The sequence below is a fragment of the Meleagris gallopavo genome, chromosome 8 (genome assembly GCF_000146605.3).
Source record: "Meleagris gallopavo isolate NT-WF06-2002-E0010 breed Aviagen turkey brand Nicholas breeding stock chromosome 8, Turkey_5.1, whole genome shotgun sequence".
Taxonomy (NCBI): Eukaryota; Metazoa; Chordata; class Aves; order Galliformes; family Phasianidae; genus Meleagris; species Meleagris gallopavo.
This window is the reverse complement of record NC_015018.2, coordinates 4,124,846-4,141,748: the sequence shown is the minus strand read 5'-3', so window position 1 is coordinate 4,141,748 and position 16,903 is coordinate 4,124,846. Positions and strand designations below refer to the sequence as shown.

Genomic DNA, 16,903 nt, shown 5'->3' with positions numbered 1-16,903 from the left:
GGATCAGAAGCTTCCCATCAGCATAGTAATGAAGCCATTGAAAACATCTTTGATTTCAGGAGGAGCAGTGTGCTCTAACCGGGACCCATCAGAGAGTCACTTGTTGGTTTCCACTCACTCAGGTTTTGTACCAGGGAAGATATTAATTTATCTTTGGTCTTTCCTTGGGCACCGAATGGAGTTCCTTTGTCCCTGTTCCTCTTGCAGGAGAGTCCCCATTGTCTCAAACTGTTGCTTTTCCCAGTTTTTGGCTGAGATTTTTCAGGTCTAATCATGCCATAGGATGAAGTAGTTGATTTGCCAACCAGGAGCACTTCGCTTTGTGCCAGGAGGGTGTCAGGTTGCTCTGCTGCCAAAGAAAATAGAATAAATTATAAAAGCTGTGTGTGTGGCCTCAAGATAAAGCCGTGGTCATGAGTACTCTTTTGATGAATGATATTATGATATGAGCTGTGTTTTTTGTGTAGGGCTAACGTTTGGATTTTGATTAAAAATTGATACACTGTGCTGGTTTGTAAGGGTTCCTCTATTCTTCTGCTTGCAAGTCCGATGTCTCATAATGAGGTGTGTAACCCTGCTGCCTTACTACAACTCCTTCATTCCCATGGGTTTTGTTGTGTGAGTGACAGGCATGTCACAAGTATTAATAATGCTTCGTAACCACCTCCTAGTTTCACGGTGCAATGCTAGTGAGAGTAATCATAATGCAGAAGTAGAGACCTGTACGTGACTGCAGGTTAGTATATGCTATTGAGCCGATGAAACATGCTCATTCCTAATTTGCCTGCTCAATAACAGTTTCCAAAATCCATATCAAAAAGTAATTGCAATAAAGAGCGATTTCCAATACAGGAACTGGTGGTGACATTGATTAGGAAGATGTTTTCATCTCTTCATTTTTAAAAGCATGCTTTCTTTCTGTACCTACTGGCATGTATTTCCTCATAGCAAATAATGCTTCAAAAGAAGTAGAAGTCACTAGACCCAAATTTTTGGCAAGTTAATTGAAAGTTACTTTCAGCTACCTTTAATTACACTGAAAACTTCCCAGCCTTCTTCCTGACTTTTTCCCTTCTGTTTTTGTAATTTTTTGATACTATTAGTATGATTCATACGTTTAGGAAAGAGATGGATTTATCTAATAATATACCTATCTACACCATAAATTAATAAAAGGTAATGATTTTCTTATAAAGCAAGATTCTCAACTTATGTTGGAAGATATGAAAGCAAACCTTTAAAGGCATATGTTTTAAGGTTTATATGATGTTAAATAAAAAAAAAAAGAAATAAAAGAAAATATTCATTGGAAAAAAAAGCTTCTGAATACGTGCTTCACAAGTAAAATAGAAGAGCTTTGACAATAAAAATGAAGACCTGAGTCAATATTTCCCTATCATGAGGGAGTAGGTACATTTTGAATTTGGCTTACTTCTTGGTTATTTTTCCTGTTCCTTCTGGAACAAAGTGATGATAAAATAATTTGGTATGAAAATTTTGGTATCTAAACTTTGATTTCCCAACTGGCACTTATTTCACCTTTACATTCATTCCAAAGCATATGGGAACTGCTAGGTCATGGCCTGAACTGGTGATGGAGCACCTGGTGAAGGGATGTGGCCAGCCCTGGGAGCACAGGTGGAAGCAATTCACCTGAGTGATCAGAAGGGACCCAGGGTTCCCCCCTCCCAACCTCATTTAAGGGCTGGCAGAGGTGAGCATAGTGTCTTTACTTGGAGATCTTCTTTGGAGTGTTTGGCAAGCTCTGATTCTTAGAAGGTGGGTGATTCCTTCTTTAAATAAAGAAGCTAAAGATTGTGACCTTTACTGTTTTAAAGCAGCTGTATCTGCTATTGCCTTTCTCTAAGTAAAGTAATATGGTGTTCTAATAGTAACAGTTCTAACAGTAACTAAAACATTGGTGAAAAATAATAATTGGATTTACTGTACTAATCTCCAACAGTAAATAATCTGATGTTGTTAAGTCTGGTTTAAATATTCCGTAACTCTTAAGGTTCTCTGTTTACATTTCAGCCTACTAAATGCATAGTTTAAACTTTCTGCTTGCTGAAATTGTACCTCATGAAACAATTAATCAGACTCCAAGGCCAGATGCAGCTGTGAAAGTGTGAACATTTCCTAAGGAAAGGTCCACTTCTAAGGAAAAATATTATGCTGTTGAATGAAACCTTGTCACCACCATGGTGTCCTGCTTGTTGAAGTGGGAGATCTGGGTCAATAAATATTGCAGCTGTCTCCTGATTCTCCTGTGAGCCCAAGTTGTGGAATATGTCCCCTCAGGGAACAAAGCAGTAGGAATTAGCCAGGTGCTGAGCAGCAGGTAACATTAACATCCATCCTATATCGTACCTAATAAGGGGAAGCTGGTGGTGAATGGGGTTTTCCTACGTATTTATGTGCAGGCAGAAAGAAGAAGAGGTCAATGACATTGGGTTTCTTTTCTGGAGAGAGGAAGTGGTGACCTGTGTGATTATACTTGAAACAAAGAGAAGGTAGGAAAAGCAGTATTGATCTTGGCACGTAAGGACACTGAGAACAGACAGTGACATAAAATACTTCATGAGGCTAGGGAGGAGAGAAGGGAAAAAGGAGGCTAGATGGCACTTAAAAAATATTTACATATTTAAAATCATTTTTTTAAGAAAAATGTATTTTAAGCTTGATGACTCATATTGAGAGGCTGTTGAGTAAAATATTTCTGAGTAGCACGCTGGCAGTTGTAAGCCTGACTTTGCCTCTAAGCAGAGCTTTCTGATCTTCAGCCATTTGGGAGGCAAGAGCAAGTTGTTGAGGAGGCTGTGCTCTTCCCTGTGGCTTCTGCTTTTTTCCCCACTCTTATGCTTTGCTTCAGGGACTATTCTGTAATTTCTGTGCCAAACTGGAGAATGCAGGCATGCAGAATATTTCCAAGCTTGCTCGAAGAGGGGAGTCATGTTTCTGTGACTTGTACCTTTCTAATACTTAATGGATTTCTTTTTTTTCTGAAAAGCATTTCTGTGGCATTCCAAACTGCAGCTTGTTTTATGATGATGTGACGCTGAAGAAAAGGGCGTTCTGGTATTGTTCAGGCAACAAGCACAAAGCTTTATGCCATGGCCATGTAACAATTACAAGTGATTCCAGAGCGAGTTCATAACTGTAGGACTTTGACATCCTGACTTGAATTTTGTAACTCTTTGGCAATTCACAGAGGAATAAAGGAAAGAAATCGCCCTAGTCAAAGCATTGTGGTGTGGTGGGTGAACAAAGCAGTCAAACAGCATTTACTCCTGACTTGTGCCAGGTGGAGTGAGCGTGGCCCAGCTATTTCCCTGCAGCAGGAGGAAAATGATTTACTTGGGTATGTATTAGATAATGGCAAGGAAAAAAAAAAATTAAGGTTCTTGATGAAGCGAAAGAAGCCATGAGAATAAAGCAGCAATGTGTTGTCTGTCCCTTGCTGTATGTCACAGCCTGTACGGTACACATTTTGAGGCCCCCTAAAATGCAGACATCTTAATAGCAGAGACTTAGGTAGCTGGCTTCTGAGTGCTGAGAGCCAGAATCAACTTTGACCAAGAAATAAGTTTTTCTTTGACATTTCTCAGTCTGATTGTCTTTTTATTTTTTTCCTTTCTCCCAGTGCTTTATCAGGTGGCTTCTTACCCAGTGGGTTGGTTTTTGTCTGGGTTTTCTGCTCCTGGAGATGCAGAGTGGCATGGGATTTGCCTATTGGCTCTGAGACATCATCTGAGCCTAGGTCATGGAATTATACTGTATCCTGAGTTGGAAGGAACCCATAAGAATCATTGAGTCCAACTGCTGGCACCACACAGGACGACACAAAAATCAGACCGTATGTCTGACAACGTTGTCCACTGAACAGGCTCTCCAGTGCAGTGGGCAGGACACCAAGCTTGCTGGGATTCAAGAGGCATCTGGGCAATGTTGTCAGACATACGGTCTGTTCCCCCTCATGAGGAAGCTCTAGGCCTCAGGTTGGAAACAGATAGCTTGTTTCTTCTCAGGGAAAATTCAAATAGCAGCTCAGGTCCAAACCATGAGGCCTGGACCTTCCACCTGGTCTAAATGTGACCTCACAGGGCTGGGGTTGCAGCAGGCGGGTGGCTCAGGTGGGTGGCTGGGTTGCTCTTCTGTGATGGGCCAAGTTCGAACAGAGCAGGGCTGTGTGGCAAGGTGGTCTGTTTATTTTTGGGTATGTGACTGCTAGCCACTAGCAGGGTAAATATTTAATAGAAAAGAATGGAAAAAATAGGTTAATCCGAGTAGTTTAGGCAGGACTATGTCACTAGAACATAGGGGTAAGGATTTTTTTTTCCTTTGAAGCATATTTTATTTTTTTCTTTAAATGAATTGGAGCCCTTGTTAGCTTTCGGGGTGTCACAGTTTGCTTTGCTGTTTAAAAAGAGCTCCACTAGCTGATGGGTTGCCAGCACCCTCTCCAGAGCTCCCTTGCCTGATGATGTATGGGAAATGTCTTCATTTTGAAGTGGTGTTTTTAAACAAACTTCTTTCACCTCCGGCCAAGTTTAAGCCTTCAAATGTTTTCTTGCCCAGAGAAACGCTGTTGCTTTTGAATAAAAATAAATAAATAATAACTGACAACACTGTTCCACAATCTATTCTGATGACTTCTTCTGAGCTGTGACCACTGAAACTATCTGGGGTCTAGGTTATCTGGGACCACGAAACATGGCTTTATTGGTAGGAGCTGCTTTGGGCAGGTGGGACAAAGCCATCATAGAATGGCTTAGGTTGCAAGGGACCTTAGAGATCCTCTAATTCCAGCCCCCCTGCTATGAGTGGGGTGACCAACCACTACATGACGCTGCCTAGGACCTCATCCAGCCTGGCTTTGGATGCCTCCAGAGATGGGGAATCGCAGCTATCTGTGTAAGATATTTTGATGCCTGACCAGACTGTGAGTAAAAAAAACTTCTTCTGAACATCTAACCTAAATCTCCCTTCCTTCAGTTTAAAGCCATTTCCCCTTGTCCTGTCACTACCAGACCACGTAAGAAGTAGGTTCTGTCTCCTGCTTATAAGCTCATTTCAAGTACTGGAAGGTCACAATGAGGTCTTCCTGGAGCTTTCTCTTCTGAAAGCTAAACCAAGCCCAACTCCTTCAAACTTTCTCTCTGGGAGAGGTGCTCCAGCCCTTTGATCGCCTTCATGGACTTGCTTCTACAGCTCTGCGTTCTTTTTGTGCTGTGGGCCTCAGACTTGGACACAGTACTCCAGGTGGAGCCTCACAGGGGCAGAGCAGAGGAGGACAATCACCTCCCTCTCCCTGCCTGTCATCTTTCTTTTGATGTAGCCCAGGATATTGTTGGCCTTCTGGGCTGCAGGAGCATGCTGCTGGCTTGTGTCCAGCTCTTCTTCCACCATGACCCCCCAAATCCTTCTCTGCAGGGCTGCTCTCAATGAATTGTTCTCTCTGTCTTTAGGCATATCTGAGATTGCCTTGACCCAAGTGCAGCACCTTGCACCTGGCCTTGTTAAAGTTCATTTGATCTTCGTGGGCCCGCTTCTTGAGCAGGTCTAGCTCCTTCTGAATGGCATCTCTCCCTTCCATTGTGTCAAACTCATCTTGGTGTTGTCACCACATGCTGAGGGTGTACTCATTTGTGTCATTGATAAAGACGTTAGAGAGTACTGAATGCAAGAAGGAACCCTAGATCACCACTCATCACTGGCCTCCACTTGGATATAAAGCCATTGACCACAACCCTCTGGCTGTGACCTTCAAACTGTTCCTTACCCTCCAAATAGTCTCCCTGCCTTCAAATCCCTCTCTCCAGTTTAGAGATAAGAATGTGGTGTGGGACCACATCAAAGGCTTTGCACAAGTCTAAGTAAGTGACATCAGTTGCTCTTCCTTTGTGCACTGATGCCCTCTCTCCATCACAGAAGGTCAGCGCATTCAGGCACAATCTTCACTTGGTGGAGCTCTGATGGCTGTTTCAGATCATCTCCACATCTTGTATGTACCTTAACATCTTGTCCAGGAGGATCCATTCCATAACCTTCCCAGGCACAGACATGAGGCCCAGCAGCCTGTGGTTCCCCAGGTCTTCCTTTCTGCCTTTCTTGAAAGTGGGAGTGATGTTTCCCTTTTTTCAGTCACCAAAAACTTGATCTGACAGGCACCATTTTTTCCAATATGATTTAAAAAGTGGCTTGGCAACTGCATTAGTCAGTCCTTCGGAATCTCAGGATATGTGCCATCTGCCCCCATAGATTTGTACACATTCCACCTCATCAGGTGATCTTGAATTTTTCTCTGCTCCTATACTGGGTGTGATTTTGCTCCTCCAATTCCTCACTTAGAAATTTAGGGACATGTGAGCTATGAGAAGTCTGGCCACGAAGACTGAAGCAAAGAGCTTGTTAAGTATGTCAGTTGTCTCCGTGTCTGTAGAGAAGAGCTCTCATTTTCCATTTATCGGGGGGGTACACTCTCCTTTGTCTGTCCCTTCTGCCTAATGTAGCTAAAGAATCCCTTCTTGTTTTTCACATCCATTACAGGGTTAAAGTCTGCATCTTGGCTTTCCTGAAACCATCCCTGCATATGGGAATTTTAAAGCTGTGGGAATTTAAGAAGTGTTTTGGGTAGATTTTTTTTTAATGGAGATCTCACGATGGTTAATATAGTAAGATCTAGTAGGTGTATGTGAATCCATAGCTCAAAATCTTTACCTCTCACTAGCAGAAAGTGCATTTTTTATCTACTGTTCCTAAAACACCTCTGTTCCTGGTAACACCCTCTTCCTACCCCTAGAAGCCTTCACTTCTGCCTACTCTTGTTGTGAGCTGAGAGTCCATCCTGGTCTCTTCTGAAGTTCTGACATTTGAGACAGTTTCAGCTGTGGCAAACTGTCATTTTTCCAGGGAAATTGTGGCCTATTGGGCAGTTCCAGGATGATTTTCTACTGGAGTTGTCGGCACAAAAACATCCCTTCTGTGTAGCTGAAGGAGTGCAGAAATGCTCACCAACAAAGGTTGCTGTCTCGGACTTGCGACTCATTCAATGTCTTGTTTTTTAGCTATTCTGTCCACTGCAAGTGAAGTTGCTGTGAATCATGAAAGTTGAATACACAGCCAGAAAGGAGATGTTACTCTCCAGTCTTCGTTTACCTTCTGATTTCTGTTGCCAAAATACCTTTCCTGGCAAAGCTAGCTAGCAATATTGATGTTGTGTGATGCTTTTTTTGGTCCCTTTTGAAAGCAGCTGAACTCGTCAAATAACTTTTCACATCTGGAGACTACTGAAGTCTTTCCAGTACTTAGTAACAAATAACAGTTTTGTGATAATACATAGTCCTGGGTATTGCTTGGAAATGGCATGTTCCAGATATTTTAATTACTAATTTGTGTGCCTGGGGAAAAAAATGTTTGGTTCCACACAGCCAAGTAAGGCATGTAAATTCTGAATCAAAACAAATATTCTCCCTGGGACTATAAACTTTTGGCAGTTTACAAAGAAAAAGATTTAAATGGGGATTCATTCAGCTGCTCTATGGAGCGACTCAGATGTGTTGGATGTCACAAGGGTGCAGATTTAGCCATGCTCCATCCCCAGCAATAAACTGTTATTGTTACTACTTGTTTGGTACAGCCCCCTGCTAAGCAAGGAGTAATGCAAAGTTCCTCATGCATGCTGAAACCCTGTAAGTGGATTACTTAATTTATTATTATTATTATTTTAATTTTGGGACAGCAGTGGCAGCAGACTTTGATTGGATTGGTAGGCAAAGATTAGATGGGGAAGCTGGGCCAATGGTGGAGATGAGGGGGATGGGGCAGCACCAGCTTTTCCCCCCAAGCAGAGTGGGCCTCTCATTGGAGGATGTATAGGAACTGCTGAATCGCGACCTGAGCCTCTGATTGACCACCTGAGGTAAGCACTGAGTCAGCCACAGGAGCACAGGTGAAGGCAGTTCTCCTGTGCTACTGGAAGGGTTGGAACCTGGCTGCACCTCTCCTAGACCCGAATTAAGAGCTGACTAGCAGTGGGGAAGGATCTCTTTTGCAGATTGCTCCTCTTGGAGTCTTCTCAGCGAGCCCAGGATAAAGATAAGCTTTCCATCCATTCTTCTTTGCTGTGGTAACCTGTTTGGCCTAAATTTCCTGTATATTTCTTAATTATAACATCAGTATATTCATTGATTATACAGAGGACAACACAGTTTTAGAGTTGTAAAGCGATAGCTTTCAAAGTGATCTCTGGAGATCTGTTGCTCAAAGTAAACTCAGTTTTCTCCCTCTATATATAGGATATATATATGTTCTATATGAGTCAGTTTTATGAAGGTGACATGTAAGTCAAAACCACAGCTTTGTAGGTTGTTTGGTTTCTTTTCTAACACTGTCAGAGATTTTCTGCTGCCATAGCGTCGTGTCTTTGAACAGAGGTGCCACAAGTCTTGGGGAGGATGCTGGTGGTGGTGATGGTTGGTACTTGTGTTACCTGCAGGGCTGCTCAAGGAGCTCTAAACAGCTTGTGGGTGGAAATAGAAAATGCATGTGGTGATGCCTTGCTCATCAGCAACTACTGTTTTTATTATCAGAAAACATCAGCAGTAATTGACTTCTAGTTGTATTGATGAATGTTAATTTGAAGACTAGGTGTCTGTATTATAAGAGCTATTTCACAGAAAAAGCCTCATGGAACTAAAGAAAAATGGTGACTGGGGAACAAAAAAAAAAGATTTTTTCCTTGAAGAAGAGAGATGCACTCAGTCTTCAACTCCCCAAAATACGCCAGTACACAGGGAGTAAAAAAAAATGCCCTGTCCTTGATAGATTCCTTGGTTGTCTTACCACTGTCTCTTTGCTTAATTGCTTAATTTGCTTATCAGAGGAGGGGTACACTCTTACTTACTTAATTGCTTAATTTAATTTTAATTAATTGCTTAATTTCTCCTGCACAGATAATTAATTGGATTGCTGAGATCAGTTGTGGAGTCTCAGTCACTGCCATGTGCCTTGGAACCTTCCTGACATCTAACAAGACAGTCCAGGGATAAATGGCTCGTAGTTTCCATCGGTGATTGGGACTATGGGGCTCCTTTAAGGAAGAGGGGGTCCTGGACCACCTCTGTGAATGTGAGGGCTATACTCAGGCCTTTCACAAGTAGATGAAGCGTGAACCTTTTGTGAGGTTCCAAGTGGAATAACTGCATTTAAAGTACGACTGTGGCCAACTCTACTGACTGTCCCAAAACGTGTTAGGATTTGCTGCACTCCGGATGACGTGTGTAGGTTTTTATAAGGTGTCAGTGCAGAACCGAGGCAGCCAGCAGCATGCTTGCCGCTCTTCTGCTTTACTCATCATGAAAAGAATTCAGTGCTATTCCACTTGCAAAGCCTTGCTCTTGGGGTTACAGAGCTCGAGGACAGAGTTAGGTGGGAAACTCTGCTCTTTGGTTCAGCCAGCAAGCTAAAAAATATGTACTTTTGGTCAGCTAGAATAATTATATGTATTTCAGGTGTTTTTTATTTTTTATTTTTTTTATTTTTGAATTCCCCTTGTGGAATGATTAACCTGAAATTCCTTTGGATTGACTTTGCTACTGGGACTATTTTAAGATAAAATGTTGCACTTAGTCAATATTGTTTGATTATAATTCCTCCCTTTCCCCATTCCCCTCTCCTTTTTGCTTATCAAACAGGTCTCCATAGCATGTAGTGCTGACGAAGTCTATTCTTTTAATGCAGTTTTCCTGCACATTGAGCACTAAATCTTACTGTTGTTGAAGTGGGGACATAGCATTCACTCGTCACCAGCCAGGTATCCCTAAAGACCTCACTGCCCCATTAATGCAGCACTACCAGTCCAGGAAGAGTCATGGGCTGACCTCTGCTTTGGAAGGAGGTGATGAGACAAAGAAAGTCATGAAGTCAGAGCTCAAGTGCTGTGGTGTCATTTTAATCATATCCTCAGCACCAAAGGGAGAGTTCTGTCCTCAGGTACTTATTTTTATTTAACAGAGATGTAAATTGACCTCGGAGGTATGTTTTTGTCTACTGGGTTTGATTTTTTTTTTTTCATTTAAATTTTTAACCTCACTGTTACGTCATGCAGGTGAGAACTGTCACAGTGGCACCTTAAAGGGATGAATGTCTTCTGCTGTGCTCCTCCTAGGATGACCTGACCTGGATTTCTGCAGTGCTGGTAACACATCTGCATTTCCCTATGAAATAACTTAGCAGGAGGGGTGAGACACAATGAACACTTTTATTAATCCAGTAACTGTAACCATCCTAAAGAGTGATAATAGTGTTTTCATATCACTTGTGCCAACTTCTAAAGATCTTTTCAATGTGAATGAGAGAGCAGTGAGTACATATTTTGTAGTTTGCTTGTACTTCTGTTAGAGTACCAGCGTTATGAGAGTTTAGTGAGCAGTAGCTCCTTGCAGGCACTGAAAGACAATCCGATGATCCACTGTGCAGCAGAGGGGTTACACCTCTGTTTTCCCCTTCCCAGGCTTATTTTTCTGCAAGCGCTTTGAGCTGTGCTGAGCCAGCCTGCCTTGCACAGGGAATGTACTTCCCTTTGGGTCTGGCACTCCTCTCACTCCACAACCCTTTTCCCTTTTTATTACCTTTTCTGGAATCAACAAGTAATTCTATTCCAGAAATAGCACTGTTTTTTATACGTAAGCAGACTCATTCAGTTTAAGTCAGATGGAAGTTTTAATGCTGTTGACTATGGGGTGGATATATAAAACAGAGCACAGAAAATGTGTTTATCTTGAAATTGCAGAAGGTCCCCAGGGTTTCTAAAAGTGGCTCTGCAGGAATGTCCCAAATCATAAAATGGGAAAAATATTCAAGATATTCAGTAACTTCACCTATGTGCGTCAGTACTGAAACTCTATTTCAGTGTCGGCCCTCAATGAATCCTCGGGCCATACTGCATTTACCACTAGGCTTCCCCCTTACCGTGGTGCAGCCAGATTTTAGACCCCAGAAGAATCACTCTGCTGGTTGTGGAAACAGGAAATACACACAGTAAAGCATTGCAAGATATGAGGATAACAACAGGCTGTGCTAGGTAAAGCTACTGTTTGTTTTCTATTGGAATGATCCACTTCTAGCTGCCTATAAACTTACTGAATTTAGACTGGATGTTTTCCCCTTAGCCTTGGGCTGAGTTATGTTTCTGAAAGGTTTTATCTTGTGAGGGAGGGAAAAAAGCTGAAGAGCAGCAATCCTGCCTGCCATCAGCTGTGTAATACCTCTGGGCTCCGGAATGGCTCAACCACCAGACATCCCAGGATTCTGTGACTTGACCAATTTCTTGTTGCCTGACAACAGTCAGCAGTTCTCATGCCTTCTTGTCTTCTGCCTTTATCTGGAGCTTCTGCGTTTGCAAGAAGCTGAACCCAAAGGTCATATGTGAGTCTTCTATATAGAAAAGTCTATATATTCTGCTCAGAGTGGGAAAAAATGAGTAGCCTTCTATGGAGATGATATTTAACAGTGGTTACTTCTCTTGATATTTAATCCAGGGCAGCCACCTGGCAGAAGAATGGGACCTCGCTGCTTGGACAGGGGATGCTTGCAAGCACACTCCTCTCAAATAAAAAGTTATGAAGAGTTTGGAGCTGTTGGTTGGATGCAGTCAGGTGGGGCTTAAATCACATAGCACAAATCATCCGTAAGTGCAGAACTCTGCAAAGATCTCTGTGCGCACTAAATCATATTAAAATGTGAGGGCAGAGGGGCTGGCAAGACTGATGGCGTTAAGTGCATGTCCCTATGCAAATGCACTAAAACAGGAGGCTTTTAGACTTTGAGAGTACCTCGGGTGCATGTAAGCTACTTCTAAAGAACATGAAGCTGTGTGAGGCAGCAGAGCAGTGGTGCTACAGATGATCTGGAAGTTCTTCCCCAGAAAGATACCGCAAGCATCAACTCAAAAATCCTGTGAGTACCACTCAGTAGCACTAACAGCCTTCGCTGTGTGACCAATAGTGTCAGCAGCACTAGGGGTATCTTGCATTTTGGTCTCTTCTGCTGAATGTACACCTGTATGGCAACCAGGAGAAGGACTTTTGCAGTGCCCTTTTTATAAGCTTCACATAAAACAGTTGTTACTCTGCGTCTTCCATTGTAGGGTCACCCAATCAGTGGTTTCTTGCATTTCAAACAGATGTGATAGAATTTGTTATGGTGTAAATACAAGTATGTATAGTAAAAGTAAAACATGGGGAGAGTCCATTTACAAGTAGGAAGGATACCTGCTAAAGCACTGAAGTCAATTTGGAGTCAGCTCTGTAAACCCAAGCTTGTATTTAATGTGCCCTGATCTTGCTGGAGAGTGGGATGAAACCTCTTCATCCCTGGGTTCTACCACCTTAATTTTTTTCTTAATATCTGGAGAAACAGATTCTTGATCTGGATGGTAAATGGTGACTTGTAATAGCAGATCTCTGCTGTCCTTTAAAAAAAAAACAACAACAAAAAAAACAGCACTAACTGTTCTCTGATGAACAAGGCTGTCCATGTGCTTACCCAGCTGTTCTAAAGCTCTGACGTGGGAAACTGGTGATGCGTTAAGTGCTCAAATGCAGAACAAATCCACCAGAGGAAAAATATTAATTTATATTAAGCACATCTGGTTTTGTTGGTTTGCGCAGGTCTGTACTGCAAATGCTCCTGTAGCGAAAGGTGTCTCTTGTTGCATTTGTGTTTTCATCTTTAACAGAAAGCATAAGAAAAAGAAAGCCATGAATATAGCTTTGGGCTTGAAAACCAGACAATGCTGGCAGATTGTGACAACTACATGCAAGATTCAATGTGCTAAGTGCTCACAGGCTGAGGTTGATATTGATGGCTCTGTTGGGAAGTTTCATTGTTGTTAAAAATGCTGCAGAAATTCAAATTAAGAATAGGAAGCTACAGGGTGTTCTGTGGGAGTGCAGGTTTTGCTGAAAGAAAAGAAAATAAACTGTTAATCCCAAACACCAAAAATATCGCTACAAAGATGAAAAAGTTTAAAAAACGAAACAAAAAAAGCTTAATTAGTCATCATGTGATGGATGCCACAGGGCAGGACAGTAGCCAGCTTCATCTTGTCAGATATTCTTGGCGTGGTGGTTGAAATTCATATTGTGTTTTAGGAAAGTTGTAGGTTGAGCGCCAAGTAATACAGGAATAATAATAACCAACAGTGGATTTAATGATAGCGCTGCCCCACAGTTGGGCTGCAAATGGCCTCACTGATGAAGAGCCCTCTGGACCTGACTTTAGAGAGACATTTTTGACACCTCCAGTGATTTCCTAGCTGTTTGTGCTGGAGTTGTCATCTCTAGCGTTACGCTCAAAGGCAGTGGATTAGCAGAACTCAGAAAGGCAAAGACGGATTACTCCTGAAAGCAGATTCCCCCAGACAGCCCCAGCCATAACACAGCCAGCTTTTGGAGCCAACCGGATATAAACTTGGAGTGGTGCTCAGAAGAGCAGCCCTTCGCCTGGTGTCATTTTCCCAAGATAACCATCAGTTGTCGAGCTAAGCACACTGCTTTTATTTGGCACTTGAGAATGACAGCAAGGAGCAGAAAGCCTTTTAGATTTGTCACAGATGAGATGCTGAGCATTTTACAGAGACATGTTGGTCTCCAAATAGACCTTGAGTGGCTTAATATATTTGTAGAGGCTGCCAGCAGCTGTGCTGTGTGTCTGGAAGTGCTTCCAGCCCCGGGCTGTGTGACTGTGAGGGTGGGGGCCCGAGGCCACTTCCCTGAAAAGATCCCAAAGCCTTCAGTCTGTCCTGTCTCTTGTGTGATGGATATACTTGTGTAAGTGATGAGACCACAGACTCGTGGAACGACAGGCCATGGAAGGGACCTTAATGCCCATCCAGTCTCAACCCCTGCCATGGGCTGGTTGCCCCACACTACTTCTTGAGCATCACTATGCAATGAGAGGACAAGGATCTATAATCATAGATTTTAAGCAGAAGTCGTGAATTTTGTGTCTGTAGCTGCTCGAGTTATCTTAATAAGAAACTACATAGTGGGTTCATAGCAGCTCATGTCAGAGCAGGGAGTCCCTCTCCTATAAGAACTGCACTGTCTGGGAAGCAAAGAGCCCTTCTGATAAAGCAGGGTGGAAAACGGCTCAGAGCTCATCTGGAACCCCCCTGGTTAGCTCGTGAAGGATGCTGTGAGTTCTCAGCACGGTGAAGCATTACAGGAAGTTGGAATCGGGTCATTCATGTCATTTCCCGTCACCAACCTTGGAGCAGCTGCTTTATCAAGAGTTTAATGCTTCTTAATACAATTCTTTCTTTCTGAAGAATGAGCCTGGCATCTGTAACTGTTAGTCTGAAATATTTCCTTGTGTCAGACCCCATTTCACAGTACTAATGCCAGTAGTAATAACAGTAATAATTCCTTATTTCTCATGCTGGGGAAATGTATCTACTCTGTCAGCTCACTTTATAGAGGATCATTTGCTTCTCTTTCCAAAAAATTAATACTTAAAGAAAGGTAATTGCAAAGACTTTCCTACCATGAGAAGTCTTGTGGCAGGAAAATGTATATACTTGGGTTTGAAGTCCTACAGATACTGAAGTCTCTCTCTCTCTTTAATGGAGTCACTCCCTGCACATGTGCTGCCTCCCAAGGAACCAGGGGTGTTTCTGACTTATCTGCTAGCAGCCCAGGTGAGGGCCATGAGGAACTGAAATGCTCTGTGGGTTGTTAGAGGTGCTCAAGGCCAGGCTGGATGGGGCCCTGGGCAGCCTGGTCTGGCGGGGGCAACCAGCCCACAGCAGGGATTGGAAATGGGTGGCTTTAAAGTTCCTTCCAACCCAGGCCATTCTATGACTCTATGCTTCCTTGCTAGGTGAAGGGATTTTTGCTATCAATTCTATCATTGTTTTCATTTTTATTATGCATCTTAAAATATACATTTATAGAAAAAGACGTAGTTCAGAAAATTCTGTGCCTTTTATGATTCATTCATTTTTCTGCCCATCCAAAATTTTGCAGACACTTGTGTGTAGCACAGTACAGCCTCATTAGCCACAGCTGGAAGGAGGGAACCCTTTCTGGGGCAGCACAGGACAACCCGCAGGAATGCAGGTGTACATGCTCAGTGTCTAAATATGGGTGATGGATTTCTGTAGAACAGAACTGTGAGCAGATTAAATATAGCCCAAATCCTGCGTTGTGATGACCAGGGTGGCTTCCTCTGGCCCAAGGCTGCCTGGGAGCAGCAGTGTTGCTGGAAGTGTGATGGCTTGCCTTTAACAGGAGAAGAAACATCCACGCAGCCCTATGGAAATGCTGGAGCAGCATCAGCTGGGACACGTGCAGCAGAGTTTTTTGCTATTGAAATAGATAATCATGAAGTTTAGTTTGTTTTATATATGTATTATTTTCTCTTTTGTATAGGTGAAATGCAAAAACTGCTGTCCCCTCAAGCAGCTGGGCCATGGAGCCAGCAGAGGCTCCAGGATGGGGATAAAAACCATCGATTTCATGCATCTGGGCTGCAGCTCAATGTCCTGTCAGAGCTCACCGAGGGCTGCTGGCGCAGCCACGGTGGGAAATTACAGCTGTGGGCTGAGTAATGTCTGCGATCTGACCGTGTCAGGGGGCCTGGCATGACAAATGGAGGAGCTGATCCTTCCTGTTCGATAGCTGGTGTGCTCACATTGCTGTGTGCTGATAGCTGCTGCCAAGGGGCTGTGCTGCTGCCTGCAGCAAGGAGCTGGGGACGGAGGTTAGCACAAACCCAAACTCTTCCATGGGATTAGGCTCCAGTACTGCATCCCCAATTCCGCACCCCCACAGCATCCCTGGCTTCCACCTGGGCTCTGCTGGGAGGTTAGAGGGCTGAAGCCAAGCAGGAGGCCTTTGGCTCATGCTGTGAGCATCTCGGTGCTTTTTGGAAGCTGTCTGTCTGTTGGTAGCACAGGAGTGGCTGGGTGCCAGGGTTGCTTCCTGGCAGGGGCTGGAATGGGGCAGTGTTGGGTGGCGGGGAGGGATGGAGTGCTACAGAGACTCATGGTGAAATTGTTGATGGATTCAATTCAATCTCTGCTCTTGATATCATCTGCAAATATCTAAATCTAGATGTATGTATGTATAGTCCTTATAGTCCAAAGTAGATTGCTGCATGTGCTTCCTCTTCTGCAGCTCCAAAGCAGCCAGAGCTGGCTGGAATAGTGGTACTGACCATTTGCTACAATTGAAACTGAGATCACAAAGAGACCTGCTTTGCTGCCCTGTCCTTCTTTAACTGAAGCAATGCTGATTTGTGACCAGCACTGCAGAGGTGAGCCTGTCAGCCTGTGGTGGCAATGGCAAGGCCTTAGCCATTGCCATAATTGGCAGTAAATACATACTTACACTTAATTCTTAGCATGCTGTGTGTCTTCTGCATCCACACGTAAAGGAAAATAGGACCTTTCCTACGCCATTCGCGTCCACCTCCATCTCTGATTAAAACTGCCTTATGGCCTCTCTTTGCACCGTGGTTACTCGAGCATTTATCATTCCTGCTTTCTATGTGAGGCCAGTTGTGTACGCAGCCCTGGACCCCCGTACGAAGCAGTGCTTACAGCAGAACCCCGGCAAGCTCTGGCTGACAGCAGCGTGATGTGATTTCGGTGCCTGCTGAGCAGTTACTTCTGCCAACTCCTTGAAGTGCTCCTGCTCTCCTAAATGCCCTCCTCCTGCAACAGTGGGAGAAGGCTCGGTCTGTCCGTCGGTCCGCCTGCCCCGCGCAGCACGGCGGTTCTCGGCACCAGATGGCGCTCGCTGCCTTCCGATGAGCCGAACGCGCTCAACTTTCCCCGTTCCTTTCCTCCCCTCCCCGCGACTCAAGCCCCCGGCCCGGCCCGACTCAGGGATGCTCT

The 16,903-nt window shown here is 43.7% G+C and overlaps 1 long non-coding RNA gene across 1 annotated transcript; it reads left to right on the top strand.

The window, feature by feature from the left end:
- Positions 1-1,713: 1,713 nt before the first annotated feature.
- On the top strand, positions 1,714-16,839 carry LOC104911876. The gene is made up of 4 exons (XR_794235.2): positions 1,714-1,779; positions 10,109-10,198; positions 11,541-11,657; positions 15,435-16,839. It is a non-coding gene; the product is annotated as an uncharacterized LOC104911876 (long non-coding RNA).
- The last annotated feature ends 64 nt before the right edge of the window (positions 16,840-16,903 follow it).